Source organism: Quercus suber, unplaced genomic scaffold (assembly GCF_002906115.3).
Source record: "Quercus suber isolate HL8 unplaced genomic scaffold, Cork oak 2.0 scaffold_408, whole genome shotgun sequence".
Taxonomy (NCBI): domain Eukaryota; kingdom Viridiplantae; phylum Streptophyta; class Magnoliopsida; order Fagales; family Fagaceae; genus Quercus; species Quercus suber.
Genome location: NW_027069859.1, coordinates 209,883 through 234,809, shown reverse-complemented (window position 1 = coordinate 234,809; position 24,927 = coordinate 209,883). Strand labels below are relative to the sequence as shown.

Genomic DNA, 24,927 nt, shown 5'->3' with positions numbered 1-24,927 from the left:
TCTCGACTGGTTATTGATAATGTGTCTACTAATTACCTGATGAAGTTTTAGTTTCTATACTATCTTGGTCAACTTTGAAAGAAGCCAAAAGAAGTAGCATTATTTAAGATGGAAAAGGATGTTGAGATTTTAGTGTAGAAAAAGGCAAAAGGCAATATAGTTATTATACTAGGAATGAGCTTATTTTTGTTGTTTAATTGAGATACATTGTTGCCTTTAAAAGATCTACTTAAAATATCTATTAGGCATGACTGAGTCAACTTTAAAAGATCTACTTAAAATATTACCCCACACGTTAGGCATGACTCAGATCAAAAGGGATCTCACTAAATCCTTTGAAGTGTATTGTTTACACACACTAGCCAATCTACAGAATATTGACAGATTAACAAAAAAAATCCCAGTCAACCAGAAACCAATTTTGAACCAAACTTTTTGAGCTTGATTGACAGATTGACAAAGGCACACTATCTACTACAATACAAATTTCTGCATCAACACACAGCTGCAATATAGATTTCTGCTGCAATACAAATTTTTGCAAATTTATGTTGCAATCCAGATTTCTACAATACAAATTGCTACTGTAAATTTTTGATGCAATACAAATTTCTGCAATATTTCTGCTACAATACATATTTCTACCATACAAATTTCTGATGCAATACAAATTTCTGTTGCAAATTTCTACAATATTTCTGCTACAATGCATATTTCTGCCATACAAATTTCTGCTGCAATACAAATTTCTATTGCAAATTTCTACAATATTTCTGCTACAATACATATTTCTACCATACAAATTTCTGATGCAATACAAATTTTTGCTGCAAATTTCTGCAATATTTCTGCCATACAAATTTCTGCTGCAATACAAATTTCTGGTCCTAGCAGCTACAATACAAATTTCTGCTGCAATAAAAATTTTTGCTTCAAATTTTTGCTGCAATAGAAATTTCTGGTCCTAGCAACTATAATTCAAATTTTTGCTGCAAATAAAATATGCTCACAAGTCACAAGTCACATTTAGCAAAATTAAAAAACCACTCACAAGTCAGAAATTAGTCAAATAGTCAAAGTACAAAAGATGAGTCATAACTCATCTTTATATCAAATCAATACAAACATTTCCAGCAACACTACACGGTCATACTTATTATATACTCAAAACTCAAGTTGACTAGTTGAGTTACTCAACAACAAATATCAGAACACAGTTACAGTTCTACAAATATCAGAACTAGAACACAGTCATAGTTCTACAAATATCATAACATAGTCACAGTTCTACAAAACAAAGGGCATTGTTCCATAGTTAACCCTACCACCACAAATACATAAAATAGTTACAGTTATCACTTTCTACAAAACAAAGGGCATTGTTCCATGCACAGATGAACTTGTGCTCTCTTCACTTCCCCCACCATCACTTCCCACGCTATCGCTACTATCATTTATATGAAAGACCTCAGGTGGGTGCTCAATGATAGGTTCTTTACCTTCTCTCCTTGAACCCATTTGAGAAGCAGCCACCTCAGTAGGAACATCAGCATTAACCTCAAGCTCATCCTCATTGTTAAGGGTTTGACCATTAGCATACATGTCATCATTATCATAAAAACTATAAAAATCATCCCCATCACGGTCATCATGTTTACTGCTATCATCATTGTCGTAATAATCTGTAAAGTTTTGCTCCAATGCCAATGGCTGCACACCCTCACCAGCATCCTGTCCTTCATCAACTAATATAGGGTCATGTATTGGGTGCTCTACATACACATGAATATCTTGATGACCCCTCACTAATTCTGTTAGATACATGGCATCAATATCATCAACAATCAAATGAAAGTCTGCCAGTTCTTGGTCCACTCCAGGCATTTTATACCACAGCCTACTAACAGATGTGTAGCCAAAGTCCTTACATATACTCTCTATCTCAACCTTGGACCACCTATCAGGGTCACAATTATCAACTATATCTACTGCACCTCCCACATATTTTCGGCCATTTTCAGTAAAATGGACACCATGATGCACAAATACACTAAATAGCTCATCCATTCTGCATGCAACATAACGCCAAAACCAATTAAACAATGCTAGCTACAAAACAAAATATATATTATATTTAACAAAACAACACTCATACCTAATAAAATATTCTATTCTCCATGCAGATAACACAACACTTAATAAAGTATTAGGTGATCACAACACTTAATCAAATATTTAAGTAAGAATACAACACTTACTTCAATAGTTTTGTCATACTAAAAGAAACAGAGAAAGTACTTTTGTCATACACGGGGAACACATGGACCACAATGTAAACCACAAACAAACACATGCAAACAAGGACCAACAAACAGTCAAAAAGCCGAAATATACAAAAACATTGTGGCCCTACTAGGAAAAAGCCAACAAGCTTCTTGTAAAGCTATAAATAAGGACAGAGAGAAGAGAGAGAAGACCTTTTCACAAAGGCAGAAGTCTCCCAGCTTTCATTTTCTCCACTCCATGAAAAGTGTGGGTATCAAGTGATAGAGATTGACAAAGATGATGATGGTGCTTCAAGTTAGTGTCTTTCAGAGATGGGTATTGAGAAAGAAGTGGAGATTTTTCTTTAGGTTGATGATGATGGTGGTTTGAGAGAAAAGTGGGATTTTTCTTTAGGTTGTGTTCTGATGGCTGTTCGGTAGAGGGGGAGAGCTTCACTAGGGATTAAGTCTGACTTGGGAAAGGCCATTACCTGTGCACCAAAGGTAGGTGAGTACACACGTGTGGGGCGGGACGTGTTAACTGCTGTGTGATTCATTTCTTTAGTTATTGCTTCCTGTGTGGGGTGGGACATGCCAAACCGTTGGTAAGTGCACAAAAAGTGCTTCACGTGATTTATCACGTGAGTTATTGATGAGCTTTCATCTGATGTCTTCCTTATTCCCTTATTTTATTCACCAGTGTGTAAAAAATATATATATATATATATATTTTAAAGATCCCATCAGTTGCCCTGTTAATTGGTGATGGAATGGGGCCTAAAGGACTAAAGTGAAGGGCGTAAATTGGTTTTAGGGACTAAAATGGAAAAACTTCAAAATGTAAGGACTAAAAGTGCATTTACGCCAAAGTTCTAATATAGATGCTAAAGTTTCTAAACCTAAATCTAAACCTACTACTAGAGTGCAAAAGAAATCTGTTTTTGTGCCTACCTATCACCATTGTGGTGTTGTTGGTCACATTAGACCAAATTATTCTTTGTTGAGGCAAAAACCAATGCCTGTGACCAAACACCCCTCTAGGAATACTAATGCTCCTAAATTTGTTCATGTTTGTCACTTTTGTGGTGTCCATGGTCACATTTGTCCTAACTGTCATAAATTGAAATTTAAACATTCTATGTTTTAGTCTAGGATATATGATGATATTTCTCTTGCCATAAGTCCAGATAAATTGTTTCAATATGCTTTTGAAAACTTTAAGCTTATTGGCTTGTGAAAGGAAATTGTAGGATTTTGGTATTTTTCAAAAAAATTGGTAATCCCTCAAATACATTCTGTTTCTCATGATTTTTCACCTACAAAGCCAAAGACGTGTGTTGTATGGTGAGAAAATATTTTCTAAGGTGAGTGTTGCTTACTTGTCCTTGATTTAATTCTTTCAATTATTTATGGACATGTTTACTTTCTGTTTTTGGCTGTCTTGTTTTTAGTTTGTTTCAATTATTAAAAAAAAAATCCAAAAACATTGAAAATTTTCAAAAAGACAAAAATATTTTATTTGTGTCTAGTTTTATTTTTCTTGTGGATTACATGAATTATAATATCTCTCTCCTGACTTAGAACATGCTTAACATTGTAGAGAAAAATAGAAAGTTTGTATTGCACAACTAAGTGCTTGAGCTATTCTTGATTTTGTATGAGTATGTACTAGATAGTACATGTACTCAGGGGTTAATTGAGAAATTGATATTTCTTACACGTGTACTCTTTATAGCTTAGTTGAGCACTGTCATGCATTGTTATTGCATTTTTATTCATTTAGCATAATGTGTGCATTTTGTTTTTGGTCATAATAAAAATAAAATTGAAAATCAAAAAGATTTTTATTTTTCTTTTATTACACACCACTTAGTGAGCATTTGGATGTGTGTCTCTCACCCTACATTTGCATTTTTTTTTTAACACCTCTTGTACTATTCATGGGATATGAACAGTGCATTTAGGCTTATGAACAATAACCTGCACTATTCATGCACGCAAATTACACTGTGCAGGACATATTGTGCGCTATTCATAGGACCTACAATCACTTTATTCAGAAAAAATATTAAAAATGGGTCCCACGGTCCTATTTAGACATTTAAAAATTATTTTACTACAATGTTTTCAGTTTTCAGTTTTCAGTTTTTAGTTTTCAGCAAAATAAGTTGTATCCAATCAAACTCTTAATGTGTGATTAAGGTTGGTTAATGAAATTTGCATTTTATGACTGTGTACCTTGCTTAGTTTTGATGAGCTACTTTTTGCACTTTTCTAGTTTGTGCTATTTAGTTCTTAATTACGTGAGATGTTTATAGTCTTTGAATAAATGTTCTTGATTTTGATGTCACATTCTCTGATTGTTAGGACTAGAAAATCCTAGGAGAAATGCATAAATAACCTTCTCACCATTATTACTCGCCAATCATGAACACATGTGTGCAAATCATAAAAGCTATGCTCGAAAAAGTGTAGCACTTGCACAACAAGATAAAACGAGATGTTATCTTAACTAATAAAAGATAAAGGTTGTAACAAGGGTATTTTATTTTCTATCTCATATATGCCCATGCATGATACCCTTGATTGTGCTCAAAAAAATAATAATAATAAAGACAGAAAAAAGGCAAAAATAGCCAAAATTCTTTAACATGATTGCAAGTATGTTTTTTAAGAGATGTGAGAGTTATATGATGTAACTCTTTAGTTGATATTCACTTTCAAACCATTGTGATTGATAAGGTAGAAAACTTGTACGATTACTATCTACATATCACATTTTCTATAATTTTAGTTTAAATTTTGTGATTTTAACTTCTTGATTGGTTTTGATATTTGCATTTGAGTGGAATCCTGTTTAAAACTTTTTGAGATCATGTTCATATGCATTGAGTCTTAAAAACTACTTTTTAAGTTGTTTTTCTGCAAAAGTTTCCAGATTTTTAAAGTTTTACAATTTACATTGTTCGATTGATCAAAAATGTTTAGGTTTTAAAGAAAAACTCTTTGTCTAATTCCATTGATATCTGATCAATGTTCAACTGATTGAAATTTCCCACGAATTTTCTTCGATTCCTCTCAATTGATCGAAGTGTGAATTTAAATGATTCTTACTCTCCCTGACTGATCAATTTTTTTTTCATGCATAATTTGTGATAGGATTCACATGCATTGCACATATAGATTAGGACATGCATCACATTGTTTTCTTTATCTATCTTGCATTTTTTCAATCATATCTCTCATAGTTTTTCACACTTGTTCACACATGCACCACACACATACTTTGCTAAATTGGGTACTCAACTTGATCTAAAAATTTATTGATTAATTTTTTAGTTCTATAAATTTTAGTATATGCTATTTTTCTGGATGTGTGAACTGCTAAAAATTGGAAATTTTTTTAAGAGATATGGTGGATAATAAATGTGCAAATATTTTCTTTACTCATGAAGTTGATTTGAGTTTTCAAAATACCTTGACACATGAAAACACATTGCATGCTAAATTTTTATATCATTGAGATTTATGTCGTATAGTCTAAACTTATTGTGCTTGGAATGTTTGCATGCATTTGTTTATGGGTCACATAGTGTCAAGTTTGCATATATTGAAAGAGAGAATATTTTTATTCATGTGTATCCTCAATTTATGTGTCTTTATTTTTCCCCACCTCCTAAAGTTTCCCCAAACCTGTTTTTCCCAAAACTTGTTTTGTTTTGCCTATTTTTATAGGGGAGAAAAATGTTTTCTTTTAAAACCTATGATGTTCATAATGGGAGGTCCTTTGCTGTGTATGTTTACTATCTACTTTTTGTTTGAGTTGTCTTTGTCAATACGTGACAAAAAGGGGGGAGAAATAGATGAAGTTTGGAAAAAGGTTTTTAACTGTTTTTATTTAAGGGGAGATGAAAATGTTTTTGAAAGAGGGAGTAAATAAAATTTTTTGAGGTATCTAACTTAGGGGGAGAGTTAGTTTGCTTATGGTTGATATCAAAACTATTGGCTTTATGAATCACAAAGTTTTATTCATATTGTTTTGAATATATTTTCCACACATGCATTTATAGTTTGTTTTCAGTATTTCAGGAATTTACAGGTTAATTCATGAAGTAGATAATGACTGAATTGTTGTAGGGCAACAACTTGTATTGAGTTAGTTCTTGAATTTGAGCAATTCATGTGTATGTATGTTACGGATTGCCAAATGGGGAGATTGTTAAGTTTTAAATATTTAGGAATAAATGTTTAGATTCTAATTTTATGTATGTTGGCAAATCAAGTACAAAAACATGTCTACTTTAAGATATAAGTCTTATAACAACTTTAGACATTACCCAAGTTGATTTAAGTCAAGATTCAAGAATAGTCAAGCTACAAAAAGAAGAATTCAAAACTACAAGGCTTGATTGGTTGAGAGATAGGTTTGATTGATCCAGATGCATTTTTTTGTAGATTTTAAATAAAGCCTGAAAGCCCGCGAAACATTTAGGGTTTGAGTCCAACACTATTAGGTATAAAAGGAAAAATATAATTCACTTTTTAGAAGTCTTGTGAAGTCTTGTGAGTTACTCCTGTGAGATCTGAGAGATTTTATAACCTTCTAACTCAACAAGCATTTGCAGGAAAGAAGATCCAATCATAAGAACCAGTGGAGATAAGTTGCTGCATACAAGAACAACTACTGCTTATGATCTAAAATTTGAGTGATCTCAAAGTCACAAACGGGGGTGTTTGTGCGCATCAAATTCAGATAGAAGAGTCTGTGAATTCAAAGTTGCGTGGGGTCGCGTGAGTAAGTACTACAGGAGGTAGCATTATATTTAGGGGAACATTTATTGTAAAAATTTCATTCTGTATAGTGAATTTGTTGCCTTGTGGATTGTTTAGGTTAAATCCTCCCCACGTTTTTTATCTTGAAATTGGATTCTTTCATTGATTTTCCTGGACTACATATCGCTTGTCTTATTTACTTTTCCACACTTAGAGATATGATTGTTTGTGTTTAACCTAGATCTGAATAATAAATCTAAGTAACAACTTGGTTAATTAATTAGGTTAAACAATCTGAGTGTTCAGGGCTCTAAATAAACAAACAATAGGAATAATCAAACTCATGCCACATCTCATATTAAGAAATTAACACAAAGCACAAAAAAAAAAATTTTAAATATTAAAATAGATAAACACAAATCTAAACTCGAAACTCTAAAAAATTAGAACTTAAAGTAATTTTTTATTAAAATTATTTACTTATTTTCTAATTTATTATTACTTTTTTTTTAATAATTTTTTTAAAAACAAAATAACTTACATATAAATCTTCACCAAACCCTGCATCGAACTTAAATAATACTAGTGTGTGTGTATATATATATATATATATATGTATATATATCACTCAGAACCTACCACTTATATATTTGTTCCACCTATGTGCAATGCGAAAGGGACATAGAATTAGAATACAGGTGGCCAAACACATAGGTGGAACATCACTTTAAATTCAATACCGATCAATTGTATTATATTATGTGATGAGAAAGCAAATATGGGCCGTCCAATCCCAATTAGATGATCACGGTGCATTAAACAGACAGTTAATGCACAGCTATTACTAATGGGAACTTGCAGAGATAGGACCATTGACGACCTCATCAAAGACCTGATTAAGAGACCAAATACGTTACTAGAGATATAGATATGGCCATTAGGTCCTCCTAACAGCTAGAAAGAGGCAGGTTATATAAACCACACAAGACAAGAATAAGAGAAAGGTACGTATACTTTTTTTTTTTTTTTTTTTTGAGAATACTAAATATTTTTAACACATACACAGAGAGACGGGAGAAGGTTTTTTAAAGAAATTTACAGTGGTGTATATTTGAAAGAGCCTAACTTTTGGATACACAGCACGGGCTTTAAACCTCTTAAACTTACAATGGGTTAATCCCACATTGGAAAATGAGTATGAGTTTAAGGGTTTAAAGTATCTGTTGTGTATCCAAGAGTTAGGCTCTTTTGGATATACATCACTGTAAGTTTCTTTAAAAAACATTTTCCCCTCTCCCCGTGTGTGTGTGTGTTTAAAATACTTAGTATTCTCAAAAGAAAGAAATAATGGGTTAATCTCACATTGGAAAATGAGTGTGAGTTTAAGAGGTTTAAAGCCTTCTCCTTCTCCCCGTTGTGTTCTTTGAGGAGGAACATCTCATTATCATTTTGCACTCTAAGGACAATCTTACCACTAACAATCTAGTGCATCATCATTATGCATTATTTATAACAGACAATACCAGTTTTTATGAGAAAAATTGTAAAAAGTATTGTGTCGTTAACAAATTTTAGATCCATATTCTATTTTATCTTGGTTGTTTGCACAAAAGTTGGTCAAGACTCAAGAGGCATGCTTGGTGTTAAAGAACATCGCATCACAATTGACAGGAATTTAGACCCCTTAAACAACCAGATTGCTAGCCTAGATTAATTAGCCAAGTTGTTACTTAGTCAAATTAAGCAATTCTAGGTTAAAACAATCCAAACAATCATATCAAGAATATAAAGCAGCGGAAAATAAATAACACAAGATATGATCACCCAGGAAACCACACGGTAAAAATCTGGGGAGGATTTGACCCACCGATCCTCAAGGCATAACAGAATTCACTATGAAAGAATTGAAGTTCTTACAGAAGGACTACAAGCTCCCGCTCGACTTCCTAATGCTACCTACCAGTAAAACTTCCTGACACGACCACGCGCAGGCTCCGAATCCACGGACTACTTCTTTCTTGAATTCTTCAATCAGCTACAAGCTCCCCGCTTGCTTTTCTTTTAATCTCCAATGGTGGCAACCTTGTTGATCATCAAGATGTTGAAATAATCTCTACCTTAAAAACCCTAAGTTTATGTGAAGGAAAGCTCCTCAAGAATCTCACAAGAGATTCACATAAACCGCAAATATGAGCAACAAAGACTTAGAGAGGTTTGGGTACAAAACCCTAAAAAATAAAAGGAGGCACAAGAGGCACTCTAATCTCTCTCTCAGAAGTCCCAAAAACGTTCTAGGGTTTTCCTTATATATAGAAGTGTTTTACTTGAACCCCAAGACGTTTAAATAGAGTTTGGGCTGAACTGGAACTCTGCAGAAAAATAAATCTGTACGTGGTTCGATCGATCGAGTCTAATTTTCGATCGATCGAGCCTTACAGATTTAGTCCAATAAATCTGCACTCACTCGATTCCAGTTTTACAAATAAACATACTTTGAGCAAGCCTAAATAAGACTAAACAATCTGTTTTGATCATGGTTTGCCAACACTACACATTAGAGTTCTAAATACATAAAATCCTAAATCTTTAGAACCTAACAACAATCATTCATAAATCTAAGTGAGATTAGGAGTCGTTTAAATTTAATTACTTTACTTATAATATATCAACTTATAGATATAACATAAAAAATCTTAACTAAGAAATTTATTTACTATATTATAGATGTGACACTAAAGTGTGGGCTCACTACCCTAGACACAAGATGTTTCCACTAGGCAAAGGGTTGAGAGTCGTCACCAAGTTTAGGTCTAGAAACTAACTTGGGCCCTTTACAAAGGAATATGCACCAAATTCTATATTCATAATTAGATTTATGACTTGGAAAAGTGTTATACACCCAAACCTACCTAGCCCATGGACCAACATTCATTCATTGTGTTCCATAGCCTAAGTCAATCAGGGAATCCTCTAATGGAAACAAATCACTGTGTTACAACTTAAACCTAATTACCAACTCAAATTAGTTATCAAATTGGAAAAAATCAAATCTGACCAAATCAAATATCATTAGTGAAATCCTATTCTAAACATATTGAAATCAAGTTATTATGGAAAAGTCAAAGACAAAATCATGGGAAATAATTTATTATTTATAAGTTTAATCCCAAAGGTTCATAGTTAACAAAATCACATATCACATTGGAAAACATGATATCAAGCAAGTCTGATCACTAAAACATATATTCTGCCTAATTTGGTTTAGGTTGGATACTGAGGATGAAGTTACATACACAAGTTATCGGGCCCGCATATGCACCCTTGATACTGAGTGCATAGCATATCACATAAACTCAATTACAAAACTGTTTGTTTGTTTAGACCCTTTAAAACCAGATTAGTTTAACCTAATGAATTAGCCAAGTGTTTACTTAGGTTAATTATGAGATCAAGGTTGAACAGCAAAATATCATATTAGCAAAGCGAAAAAAATTAAATAAGACAATGATATGATTACCTATGAAAACCAATGAAACCAACCGTTTCAAGGTAAAAACTTGGAAATGATTTGACCTAACTATCCTTAAGGTAAAGAAATCCACAAGAAAGAATTGAAGTTTACAAAAGATTTAACCCTAAACTTGATGCTATCTCCAATAGAACTTACTAACATGACCACATGCAGTTTTGACTCCACGAACTATTCTCTCTTGGATTTGCAGCACACAAGCTCTCACACTTATGACTTTGAGATCCCACTTAAAGGTTTCAGATCACAGTCATTGTCGATCATGTAGCAGCAACTAGATTTCACCAGCACATAATTGTAAATCTCGTTCTGGTAGACATTTATAAAGTTAGAAGGTTACAGAACTTCTCAGATCTCACTGAAGTAACTCACAAGTCTTCCAAGAGTCTTCAAAACGTAGTTAGTGTTTTCCTTTTATATCTAGAAGTGTTGGATTGAAACCCTAAACTTGGCTTGATATAAATTATGTAGAATTTTATTTACTGCAGTTTTTGATTGGTTGAATCTAACTTTCAATTGATTGAGCTTCACTGAACTTAAACTCTCCTTTTTGCAGCATGAATATTCTTGAATCTCGATTTGTCCAATCTAGAACAATGTCTAACACCTAATTTACATGTTTTTGTTCTTGGTTTGCCAATATACACAAAATAGGAATCTAAACATTTAATCTTAAATCTTTAGAACCTAACAAAAACCTTTTCAACATTCAATTTGATTAACACATCTTTTAATATATGATTCAAGTTTGTTATTAAAAAAAAAAACTAAAATACTTCAAATTTAAACTAAAAAATCTAAAAATATTCCTAAACATGCATAGAATCTGTAATTTACTCAAGAACAACACATAATGATGCAAATGACAATTTCAACAATAAAGAAGGGTTGACGTGTGAAATTAGTCACGAATTGGAGGTTCACTTGGAAGAGTAGTCTAATTGAGTTGGAATTGTATTTGGATAATGTTAGCAGTGAAATTGAGTATAATCCTTGTACTTTGTAATCTCAATTTTTCATAGTGGATTCTTTAAGCTAGTGGTGACATTCAAACCACCTGTGAGATTTTTCCCGTCATTAACACACACACACACACACACACATATATAAAGATCGATAACCCCAAAAAGGTGCATTGCTATTAATTGGTATTGAATTTTTTTTTTTTTTTTTTTTGGCTAAACCAAAGTAGCATCCGGTACGATATTGACTTAAAAAGCTTTTAGTTGGGCTGATAATGGATGAGAAAGAGGTGGAAGAGTTGGAAGCCATGAGGACCGAGTGACTGATATCAAATAAAAATATTGTTAAATTGGCACTCAGGCTCTTGGAACATATATGCTTTGTATTTATAAATTTAAGAATACAAGATCAGAATTTAGATGGAAATACCACACAATAATTTCAGAAAATGCCAATGAGAGAAAAGTTTGTGCATACCACTTAATTACTACATTCCTTTTTTTTTTTTTTTTGTTTCAAATATGAACACAACTAGTTAACTATAATAATTAATTTCTTTGCTTAACAATAGTTTGTAGTCGTGCATAAATTCATGGGTTTACAAACATGCCTTGATGCAGTACGCCAAAACATATTCCAATGAGGTGTGTCTGAACATCATTTTCTGTTGCTCATGGGAAGCTGAAGCCATTCACAGTAAACCCTCCATCAACACAAATAGTCTGACCAGTTATGTAAGAAGATACCGGAAGGCAAAGGAATGCCACCAAGGAAGAAACCTCCTTTGGCTCTCCAATACGTCCAAGAGGGGTTTGCGAGATAACAGCCTCCAAAAAATTTTCATTGCATAGATACTACAAAAGAGAATATAATTTTGTTATGGTAATCATGATTCATGAACTTTTAATTTTTTTTTTTTTTCCAGTTTTAGGTTGGCATTTAACTCAGATATTGACCCCTCTGAAGGAGCCAAGATATTAGAATGGAAGGGTTAAATTTAGTAACTTGTTCACATTTGTTATCACATGAAAAAATTCGATCAGTATTTGTACAAATGTTTGTATATTGAGAGTGTGCATTCCAGTAAAGTGTTTAATATCTTAATCTCTCCTGATTAGTCTGAATCCTCCTGTACTGAACATGTACTTAATTGAAGAGCAAATAGCATTAATACTAATTCTGAAAGGTAAAAAATGTCCATCTTGTCTGCAACTGTGAGTATGAATGATTTATTCTTCTTCAACTGAATATAAGTCATAAGGGTGAGTGATTAATTATGTCCTAATTATTGGAGTATAACATAGTTAGTGTCAATCCTATAGACTAAGGCGTTTTAGTAAGATGATGTCCAAAGACGTAACATCATGACCTCACCTGAAAACTCCATGTTAATATCTCCCTAAGACAATCAAAAATGACCAGATTTTAACAATCTTCAAGCACAATCGATCACATGCAAGGAAAGAGGAATCTTACCGTTGTATCAGCTAGGGGGGTTTTGATAAACCATGGTGCTACAGAATTAATCCTAATGTTGTCCTTTGCCCATTCACACGCCAAATTTTTTGCGAGTTGATTCATCGCTCCTTCAAATGAAAATTAGACAAAAGTCGATCGCATCATTTAGGAAAATTATGGTTTTACATTCACCATTCATGTACACTATACATTATAAACTAAACAAATGTGTACAACATTATATGCTTTATATGAACAGTGAATGTAAACATATAATATATTGTCCTATTAGTTATTGTCACGCTAAAATTTATAACGTAAGCTTACCCAAAAAAAAAAAAAAAAAAAATCAAAATAGTACAAAGAAATTACCTTTAGTTGAACTATATATAGATAGTCCAATATTTATGGAAACTACACCAGCAACTGAAGAAACGAAAACAATGCTTCCTGCTCCCGAAGCTTTCAGAAGAGGATAGGCAAGTTGGCTAAAGTGATAAGCAGGTTCAAAATTGGTAGACATTAGAAATGAGAAATCTTCAGCTGTGTACTCCGACGTTGGTTTCGATATGTTCGTTCCCACATTGTTAATCTAAAACCAGATAGCATTAACTATAAATTGAATGTTCACTATAAAAGCACAAATGAAGTGGCTCTTGGCACGTAAAATTCCAATGCTATTAAAATTGTTTGAACTCAGTCTCAGGGGGCTCCACATTGAGGACAGGGTGGTCCTATGACCACTCTGACATGGAAAAAAAAAAGTTAATTATTATATATAAATTTTATAATTTTTTATTTAAAAAAAAATTTGTGACCACCCTAAATATTTTTAGGCCCAACTTAATTAAATTTTTGATAAAATTTGACAACAAACTTCGTCATAAACTAAGTCTACAACTCCAGCCAATATTTTTTTCTTATTAGATGTGAATTTTGCTAAATCTACAATTAGATTACATTTTATTCTTATATTTTCGTATTTGCAAAATTTCAAGAAAATTAAAAGTCAATAGCTATGTCATTAATTAAATATTTAAATTTTGAGATTTGTATGGTCTAAAATTATAGATGAAAAATAAGTTTATGGATTGAATAACATTTTATTGGAATGAAATTTGACATGTGTTTTAAAAATATAAAGAAAATACAATTTAACAATTAGATTTTCAAAATATATAGTTGTATTAATTTTTTTAGTAAGAGTTATAGCCTTAAGCTACAACTAAGTTTATAACCAAACTTTATCCTTAAACTTTGGCCCTCTTAAAAATATATTAGGCTCTTACAAACAAAAAGAAAAAGCCTAGGAAAAATTTATTGAACTAAAATTTTGAAAAAGGTGTAGTTTGCATCATTAATAATAAAACTATCATATAACGATTTTAAATTAAAAAAATTCGTAAAAGTAAATTGTAAAACTTTACATATTTGTGTGTTTGTGTTTTTGTCAATATATAAAGTTTTTTTTCTCTTTTTTTTAGATTTTGTTTAATTTAAGTTTTTAAACCGGTAAAAAATTCCAAGAGCCACTGCTAATTTCAAGATGCATCTTCAAATGAAAATTCTTTTTTAAGTTAATTATTGGAAGTCAAAGATTTTAATGCAGAAAAGAATGTAGGATGTATGCTCTAAAATGCCATGCAATGTACAGGAAATAAATTAAGGAATTAAAATTACAAGGATGTTGAGTTTGCCATTAAAGATAGAGGAGACTGTGCTCATTAGCTCCTCTCGTTGGGCTCGAGATACTACATCACTGATTGAACCAGTGACTCCAAATCCCTTCATTAGCTCCTCTCGTTGGGCTCATGTGAACATTCATTGAGTTGGGTCTCATTTCGAGAGCATGTATGTACGGTAGCCCCCAGACTTGCCAATTCCTCGACAATAGCATGCCTGTCAAAAGACGTAGCACTAGTAAATAATAGTAGATAAAAAAACTTAGGGACTAAAAAAAAAAAAAAAAACTGAATAATGTGCATTCTATTGTATTTAGGGTTTTTTTTTTTTTTTTTGGCTATATTATTTAGGGATAAACTGTACACAAGAAGATCTATATATGTGTGTATATATATATATATATATAAGAGGTAATGATTATCACACACTAATTATTGCAAATTAACTATACATATACTACCATATAAGCTAATTTTTTTTTTTTTAAATACAATTTTAGTTAACATTGTTAAATCATGTTTTCAAAACACAATTTCACAATTTCATTATTTTATTTGAAAATATGTTTTGAAAATATGATTTCACAGGAGATATATACAAAGTGTGCAATAAATAATGTGTATATATATACATATAAAAAGGACTGGAGTCATAAAGCATCACTAAATCTAGGGACTACTACATATACAATTGTAACACTTTAGCGTGCCATCACCCCCCCCCCCCCCCAAAAAAAAAAGTACAGTTGGCCTTAGTCCACTTATGGATTTGGGTTGATATAACTCTGATGGCAAAATTTCACATAACAAAAGTTAAAACAGAAACTTCTTTTTAAGTTTAAAACAAAGGAATTAAACTGGATACAAGATTCTCCACACACGCACGCACCAAAAAAAAAATCTCTGGATACAAATAGGGCTGAATGCTATTATGTCGTTAAATTATTGGCAAAACCGAAGGTTTTTTTTTTTTTTCCAATATATAAATTTAGTAGCAGAGAATGATTACGATTTACGACAACATGAGTAGAGTTTTAACTTTTAAATGATTTCCTTGATGTAGATCTACGAAGAGAGTATTTTCATTTTATTTTCTGATGAGAAAATAAATAAATTTTTTTGGGCCAAAGTCATACAGTAGAGATAAAATATAAAGATATAGCTATTGATATTTTAGCTATATCTTAATTTTAATTTTTGGGTCTGTAAATTTTTTTTGTTGTTTTTTAGCTAATATAACGAAGATCCTTCCTAATAACCGGTTGGATATTTTAGCCGAATAAATAAACACCCTTTGCAAAGGGGCATAGCCCCATCCACCTTGGATGAGTATAGCCATTAGCCACACCATCTTTGATGTCAAAAAATAATAAATAAACAACCAAACTTTAATTAGAGCTACAAAACCAAATATAATGAGGTGGCTCTTTTCCTCTCTTGGTTTTTTTCTCCCATCAATTTTTTCTTTTATTTTAAATTTTTACTATAAATGTCACTTTAAAGTGGCAATTTATCTATGTTTAGAAATATTCAATAAGAACGCAATTTACAAGGAGGGGAAAAGAAAAGTAATATAGGCAGAGAAAAAACCCAACTCCTTTGGTTCCACCAGTAACAAGAGCGGTCATTCCTTGAAAAGACCACCTGCTTTCTCTGGTACCCATTTCTTGCGCTGCCATTTATCTCTTCCATTCAATCTATATTTTGCTCGCACAAAAAGGTGAATACTCTCTCTCTCTCTCTCTCTCTCTCTCTCTCTCTCTCTATATAATATATATATATATATTCTTTATTTTTGTGGATGTTTAATTCTTTAGATTGATGAATTTTTATGTTTAACTAATATAGGTTGATATGATTTGGTTACTGTATTTCTTACCAAGTGTAAGATAGATGGACTAAACTTGGATACAAACCTTACAAAGAGGATTATTATTATTATTATTATTTTTGTATCATTAAGTTATTGGAAAAACTAAAGGTTATAATTCATTGCAATACATTAACTTACTAGTTGAGAATGATTATGACAATATTCAAAGTGTTTAAAAATGATTCCCTTGTTGTTGATCTACCAAGAATGTATTATTCTTTTTATTTTCGGATGAGAAAATAAATAGATCTTAAGTAAAATTCAAAACTCATCCAATAGGATTGGACTAATGCAACATTAACCAAACTCTTCATAAATATCTAATTTGTTCCCTAAGGACAAACCACATTTCATATTGTTTGAACTTTCTCATGCTCCTTCAAATCTTCTTCTACTTCCTTTTTCATCCTCGATTGTTATTTATTAACTATTTATTATCTAGACATTATCTTGTGCTTATAATTGACACAATACAATTATTGTGAAATTTCATTGTTATTTGTGATAATTATTGCTTAATCTGACCATAAATTAGTTTTTGAGAAAATGAGCTCGAACAAAGTTAGTTGCAATTTGTGTTTAAGGGATAATGTGGATACTTTTGAAAATTCTATGTTAGAGCATTAGCATAGTGGGGGTGTGAAACACCCCCCCCCCCCCAAATTGCTATTTTAGATCCTCATGCTCAAAACTTGGTTTACCTCAATGGCTATTACTAAAGTTTTTTAGCAACTGTGATTAAAACTTCTTAAAGATAAGAATTATTTTAGTTGTGATTGTATTCTGATATATATTATTTTATTCTCTCTCTCTTCCCAAATAAATTAAAAATACCTCATCTCTCTTCTCTAGTCTCTTACATTTCTCTAGGCCAACTCTCTCTCTCTCTCTCTCTCTCTCAAACCAGTCTCAATCTTCTCTCTCTCTATTGCTTCTCTGACCAAACCAAAATCTTGGTCTCTCTCTAGTATAGTAGGCTGCAGCTTCTAGGACTAAAGGTGAAAGCGTGGTGGCAGTAACGATGATGGATCGGCTAGGTTTTTCTTGCGATTGTAGGGTGTCTTTGAATCAATGGTTTATGGATTTAAATCGGTGGGTTAGTTTTGAATAGATGGTTGAATCAATAGTTTATGGGTTTAAATCGGTGGATTAGGTTTGAATCAGTGGTTTACGGGTTTAAATCAATGGGTTAGGTTTGAATTAGTGGTTAAATTGGTGGGTTGGGTTTGAGTTGGTGGTATTGGGCTTGGTTTTGGTGGTTGTTGGGCTTGTTCCAGTGATTTTTTGAGTTTCGGTTGCTGCTAAGGGTTTGTTTGAGTTTCAATTTTTGGGAGTGTTGGGTTTTGTTCACAAGAACGAGTAGTTTGGGTTTTAGGTTTAAGTTTCAATTTGAATCAGTGGTTGTGGTGGTGGGTGGTGTGATTTGGGTTGCTCAACGGTTGTGGCCTTGCTTGTCATAGACTCATAAAATAGAGATCAATGGTATAATCCAGACGTCCTTCCTAATAACAGGTTGGATATGTAGCCAAATAAATAAACAACGAATTAATCCTAATAAACAAGCAAGCTTTAATTGAAGCCACAAAACCAATTATGCAAACATAAAATCCAACCAAAATATGAAAATAAAACCATAGTGAGGCAAACAAAGTTTCTCTCCATAGCTTTAATTGCATGTTTTTATTATATCGTTTATGCTTGTAAAATTTCAATAAGATCAAAGATTATTTGCTTTGTCATCAAATGAATATTAAAATTCAAGTTTTTGTGATCTAAAATTGTGTATAAAAAATAAGTTTATTGATCAAATAGTAAATAATATCCGATTTGAACGAAATTTGACATGCATGTTAAAAATAGAAAACATAAAATTCAACAATTAAATTTTCAAAATTCATTCACAAAAAAGAAATATACAAAAAGTTTAAAGAGTTTCTCTTCAAACTAATTTGAAGAAAAACTTTTTTGCGCCTACTTCTCTCTTTTTCATCCAATCAACTTCTTAAAAAGTTGCAACAATTCTATAAATTTGGCCATTTGTAATTTATTTATCTATATTTAGAAATATTCAATAAGAATGCAATTCCAAGCTAAAATAAAAAAATAAAATAAAATAAAAAAAGGCAGAGGCAGAGAAAGAACCCGATTCCTTTGGTTCCACCAGTAACAAGGGCTGTCATTCCTTGAAGGGACCACCTGCTTCCTCTGTTACCAGTTTCTTCCCGGGCCATTTATTCTCTCTCTCTCTCTCTCTCTCTCTGCAATAACCAGTAAGTAGAACACCAATACCAATATATCAATAGATACTGATAAGGGAAAGCTTTGAGGAGGAGTTTGTGATACTGATAGAAACAAACAAACAAACTGACTATCAAGGTTATCTCAGCTAGCGTCACATAGACTGTCATCTTGTAACCTCGCACTCAATTTATCTTTCCTGTTTTGCACGAGATAATGGACTGATGGAGACATACAAGGGCAGGGCAACCCAGTGTTTTTTTTTTTTTTTTTTTTTCCACACTTTTTTACCAACTATGTTTCTTTTTGCGAATATGCGTTAATGATTTCCAGCATTTTAGTCATATCATAGACTCACAATGATCAAATCTGTATTAAGATATTCGGTACTATTGACTTTTGGATCTTTGCTCAATAATTGAAAAGTTTTTTTTTTATTTTATTTGAGAAAAATAATGGAAAAGAAGATTAAGACGCCATTATATATATTTCACTGAGGGACCTGCCACTTACATATATTGTTCCACCTACATGCTGTATGAAGGGTCCACTGATTTTATCAACTCCGAAGGATGCTGTTTGGCGGGGTATTGAAGACTCTCGGTTAGCAGCGAGTGATTTTAGTTTTATTTCTTTTTCTCATTTAAGACGCTTGGTAATTCAGTAGCTCAATAGTTAGCCAAAAAAAAAAAGACAAAAAGTTTGTTGGAATCTCAATTTTGGTTGGAGGAGGTGCCTGAAGACATCTCTCCTTTTGTCACCCGTGATAAAGTTTTGATTCAATAATATTTACGGGTAAGTAGAAGTAGAATGCATATCAGCATATGGTCAAACATATAGGTGGAACATCACTTTTAATTCAATTTACCATTAACATCAATTTTATTCTGCACCATTTATTATAGGCTATACTAGTTTTTACAAGAGAAATTATGAAAAATATTGTCATCATACAAATTTTGAATCAAAATTACTGTTTTAAAAATCAGACCGGACTAACAGGTTCAACCAGTTGAACTGAGAACTAAATCCAAAATTGATCTAGTAAAAATCAGTCAAGAATCGAAAAAACTGATAACCCATCATTTTTTTTTCGATTCTTTGATCATTCTAATTTTTAAAACCAAGATGCAAATTCTATTATGTTCTAGTTATTTGCACCAAAAGTTGGTCAAAACTCCAGAGGCAAAGGAATGCTTGGTGTTAAAGCACATCACAATCATTCATAAATTTGAGTGATATTAGGAATCCTACAAATTTAATTACTTTATTTTATAAAATAATATATCAACATATAAATGTAAGATAAAAAATTAACTAAGAAATTTATTTACCAACTATTGCATCAACTGGGCTCACTACCTTATACATGGGATGTTGCCATTGGGAGTACACTGCGTCCAACGGTCCAAGTGGGCTAAAACGCAGAGAGTTGAGAGCTGCTACCTAATTTAGGTCTAGAAACCAACTTGGGCCCCTCATAGAGGTCTATGCACCAAATTCTAGATTTGAAATTTGGTTACAGCTTGGAAAAGTGTTATGCACCTAAGCCTATAGACCAACCTCCACTCATTGTGTTCCATAGTCTCAATCAATCAAGAAATCTCCTAATGGGCTTATCACAATTGGGCATTAATGAAACACATCACATAAGAAAATATCATAGCACAAAAGGAAAATATATATATATATATATATTAATAGCACTACAAAAAAGATTGCTATTTGCGATGAAACTTTTTCAACGATTACAAAAAGCCATTGTAAAAACTAGCTAATTCGACGGCAAGTCTCTTCCATTGACAATAACTCATCAAATATCAACACATTTGTGACAGCAAAATTAGTCTATCGAAAATGCCTATTATTTTGGTCAAAAATGTGATTTTTTTTTTGGAGGGAAATGTTCCCGCCTTACTTTTTATGATGGCATAAAAATGTTTGTCGTTAGTAAGATATTATTTATGATGACTAAACAAAAAACCGTCGGAACTATTAACACTTATGACGGCTTTGGTACATCAAAAATACAAAATATATATATATATATATATATATTTTTTTTTTTTATGGTGTTAGTATTTAACCAAAAATATGGGAAATTCCTTTCAGGTAAACATATCCCTAATTACAAAACAAAACAAAAACAAGCCCCAATCTGTCTTCCTCAACAACCCCTAATTCTCAGTACAAAAAACCAAAAAATAGAAAAATAAAAAACCACAACTCTATCTTACAGTTACTCTCTTGCGCCGTTAGTGTCTTTGCTTATTTCTATACCATCGTTCTACATATTTGCCCAAATCCAATTGCCTTGCTGAACCACTGGTATCTCTTACTCTCTTTGTCTGCACTTTAGTTTTTTGTACAGTTTTAAGTTATACTGCACGTTCTGGTTAAATGAATCCACAAAATAGATATATAGTAATAGTGGATGATTGGGTGCTGAGCAAAAAGCTAATGAATGAAATGGCTGAAACTTTTTTTTATGAAAAAAATATATTTGAATGAATGGTTGGTGCTTCTGTATTTGTGTGTGATGGATTTATAATAATATAATATTGAGTAGTGTACCGTTTGAATAATTTTTTTGTCTGTGAAACTAAAGGGGAGACTTGATGAATAGTATTATTGACCACTTTTCAATAATATAAATATTTGTTGAAGCTTTAATAATAGTATTAGAATAATAGTATTTCTGTATTTGTGTTGTGATATATAATAATATGTGTACAGAAAAAGTAACTTTAGCTNTATATATATTTTTTTTTTTTATGGTGTTAGTATTTGCAAAAAACTATCTTCCATCGTAAATATAAAAGAGGGTATTATTTACAACGACAAAAGAAACACCATCAACACTATTAACACTTGTGACGGCTTTTGTGCATTGAAAATACAAAATATATATTTTTTATTGTGTTATTATTTGTGAAACATGTTTCCATCGTAAATACAAAAAAGGGAATTAGCGACAGACATGAAGCCATCGAAAATGGTAAAATATTTTGGAGGGAAAATTCTCCCCTTACTTTTCACATTTGTGACAACATTTATCCATCGCAATTAATTTTTTTTTTTTTTTTCTAATTGAGATTGTATTTACAACAAACATGCTAAATATCGTAAATTTAATTAGCTTTTTTTTTTTTTTCTTTTTTTCTTTTTTGGCTAAACTTTAGCAATTTGTTAAGAAAAATTTGTGGTTCTCTCTACGCTTAACACACAAAGGTATAGAAAAAGATTAAGGAGATATTTGGTATATGTATTTAAAAATATGTGTTTTGTTATTTGAAAATATGTATAGAAATATGTATGGATGAAAAAAGTGTATAAAAATATATGTAATATTATTTAAAAATTAAAAATATGTGTTTGAGTGGGTGTACCAAACACCCTTAACTTACTAAACATAAAAAAAAAACTGAAGTAATAGTGCCGAAGTAGGGGACTTGATAAAAAAGAAAAAACCTTTTGCAAATAGTCTTTGAGTTCTGACATGCCATCATGAAAAAGAAAAGAAAAAAGAAATAATAGTTGTTTTTTCCATAAGGCCATGTGTCTAACCGTACTTGAAGTAATCATCTCAAAAGATGACAATGGTTATCTAGTTTTTTCCTTATCTCAAAAGTGAATTAAGGGTGGCAGGTGGTGTGTATATATATATATAGGGTTGTGTTAACGGGCACCGTGAAGTGCCCTCTAAGCACACCTTTTTCTGACATAATTTTTGTCTTTTTTTTTCAATTTATGTTACTTTTTCAGTTTTGTAGATACAATTTTAAATTTTTTTTTTAACTTTTTCTGACAAATTTATTTTGTCTTTTCTACACTTAACCAGCACCAAGCGGTGTTGGTTAACATTATATATATATATATATATAGAATATGGTGAAAAAAGTGTATAAAAAAGTGTGTAATATTATTTAAAAATTAAAAATGTGTGTTTAAGTGGGATATATCAAATGCCCAAGTTACTGAACATAGAAAAATCTGCTGTAATAATGCCGAAGTAGGGGACTTGATAAAAAAGAAAAAACTTTTTGCAAATAGGCTTCGAGTTCTGACATGCCATCATGAAAAAGAAATAAAAATAATGGTTGTTTTTCCCATAAGGCCATGTGCCTAACCGTACTTGAAGTTATCATCTCAAAAGATGATAATGGTTATCTAGTTTTGTCCTTATCTAGTTTAGACATCTCTTTTTTGGTCAGGTATTGTTATCTATGCATGTTATTTGTATATAATTATTTAATTAAATTAGTGAACCTTTAAAATTTAATTAAGTTTTTCATGTTAGTTAGTTTTCAATATATTCAGAGGTGGTGTTGTTAATTTAGTGCTTTTATTTTTAACTTTTATAATAAGTTTATCTATCACAATGTAGACAGGAATAATTGTTAATATTTATGTCATTTTTGAAGGGTGTAGATATAATGCCGGTTGATAAATCTTGCATTAGTCTTTCTAGTAGGTCATGTGAGGAATATATAAAATGGAGTAATAGAGTTTGTTGATTATGCATTTCAATGTATCAAAGATGAAGATATGAAGATAAAATGTCCTTGTAATGATTGTAACAATAGATATAGAGTTTGTACAATTGAAGTCTAATGTCGCACCATGTGTTATAAATTATTTATTTTTAGAGAGAGTTTTATTTCTTAATTTTGAAGTTAAATGTGGGATCACATCATAAATATTTATCCAAGTTAGTTATTATATACAAAAATTAAAGAGTTTAGAATTAATGAATAGAAAAAAAATTAATTTTTTTTTAATGTTCTATTTACATTTTCTATCCAATAATATTCTTACAAGACTTTTTAAAGAGTTAAAAAGAATATAAGAATGACTATCAATAATATTTAAATTATATATGTAAGAATTATATTATGTATCTTAATATATATCTTTTAAGTATATTCATACATATGCATGAGGTTACAAGTTAATAAAATCTAATTACCAAGTCAAATTTGTTATCAAATTGGAAATAAATCAAATAAAACATACATTCATTAGTGAGAATCCTATTCTAAACATATTCAAATCAAGTTATTATGGATTCTCAACCAAAAAAAAAATAAAATCAAGTTATTATGAAAAAGTAAGGACTAAATTGTGGGAAATAATTTATCTTTTATAACCCTAATCTTAGAGGTTCACAATCAACAAAATCACATATCACATGGGACAACATGAAATCAAGCAAACCTTACCATTATAACATATATTTGGCCTAATTTGGGTTTAGGTTGCATACACAAGGACGAAGTTATGAGCGCAAGTTGTTAGGCATGCGTACACACTCTTGATTCTAAGTGCACAGCCTATCATATAAACTCAATTCCGACCAATTTTCAACATTCAATCAGATTAATGCATCTTTTAATTTATCAATTCAACATTTCTATTCAGAACAAACTAAAATACAACAAATCCAAACTAAGAAATCAAAACATATTCCTTAACATGCATATAATCTATAATTTACTAAAGAACAACACATTGATAATGCAAACGACAAAACAATATATATATTATTTTGGGGCAGATTTTATCTAAATTTGTTTTTTCTAATACTTATAATTATATATGTATTAGGTTTATATATTCCGTTTCTAAAATTATATATATTTATAAAAAATACATTGATATTAACTGGTATTGCAACATTTTATCTTCTTAGTTAAATCGAAACGACATCTAGTATGGTATTGGCTCACTTAGTTAGAAAGGTTTCGATTGGATTGATAGTGGATGAAGAGAAGGAGGAAGAGTTGGAAGCCATAAGGACCGAATGAATATGATACCAAATAAAAGCATTAGTTATGTTTGAATAAATTGTTACTTGCTCACTTGGAACATATATGCATTGTTCTTCTCAAAAAAGAAAAAAAAAAAAAAAAAAAAAAAAAAAAAAAAAAAAGAACATATATGCATTGTATTTATAAATTTAAGTATACGAGATAAGAATTTAGATGGAAATACCACACAATAATTTTAGAAAATGCCAAAGAGAGAGGTTTGGGTATCACACTTACTATTCTTTTTTTCCCCCTCCCCAATTATGAACAGAACTAGTTAACTATATTAATTTATTTACTTTTCTTAACAATAGTTGTAGTCATGCCCTTATCCTGG

General features: G+C 31.3%; 1 pseudogene; it reads right to left on the bottom strand.

The window, feature by feature from the left end:
- Positions 1-11,891: 11,891 nt before the first annotated feature.
- Positions 11,892-18,983, bottom strand: LOC112023967 (tropinone reductase homolog At2g29170-like; annotated as a pseudogene).
- Between the last annotated feature and the right edge of the window lie 5,944 nt (positions 18,984-24,927).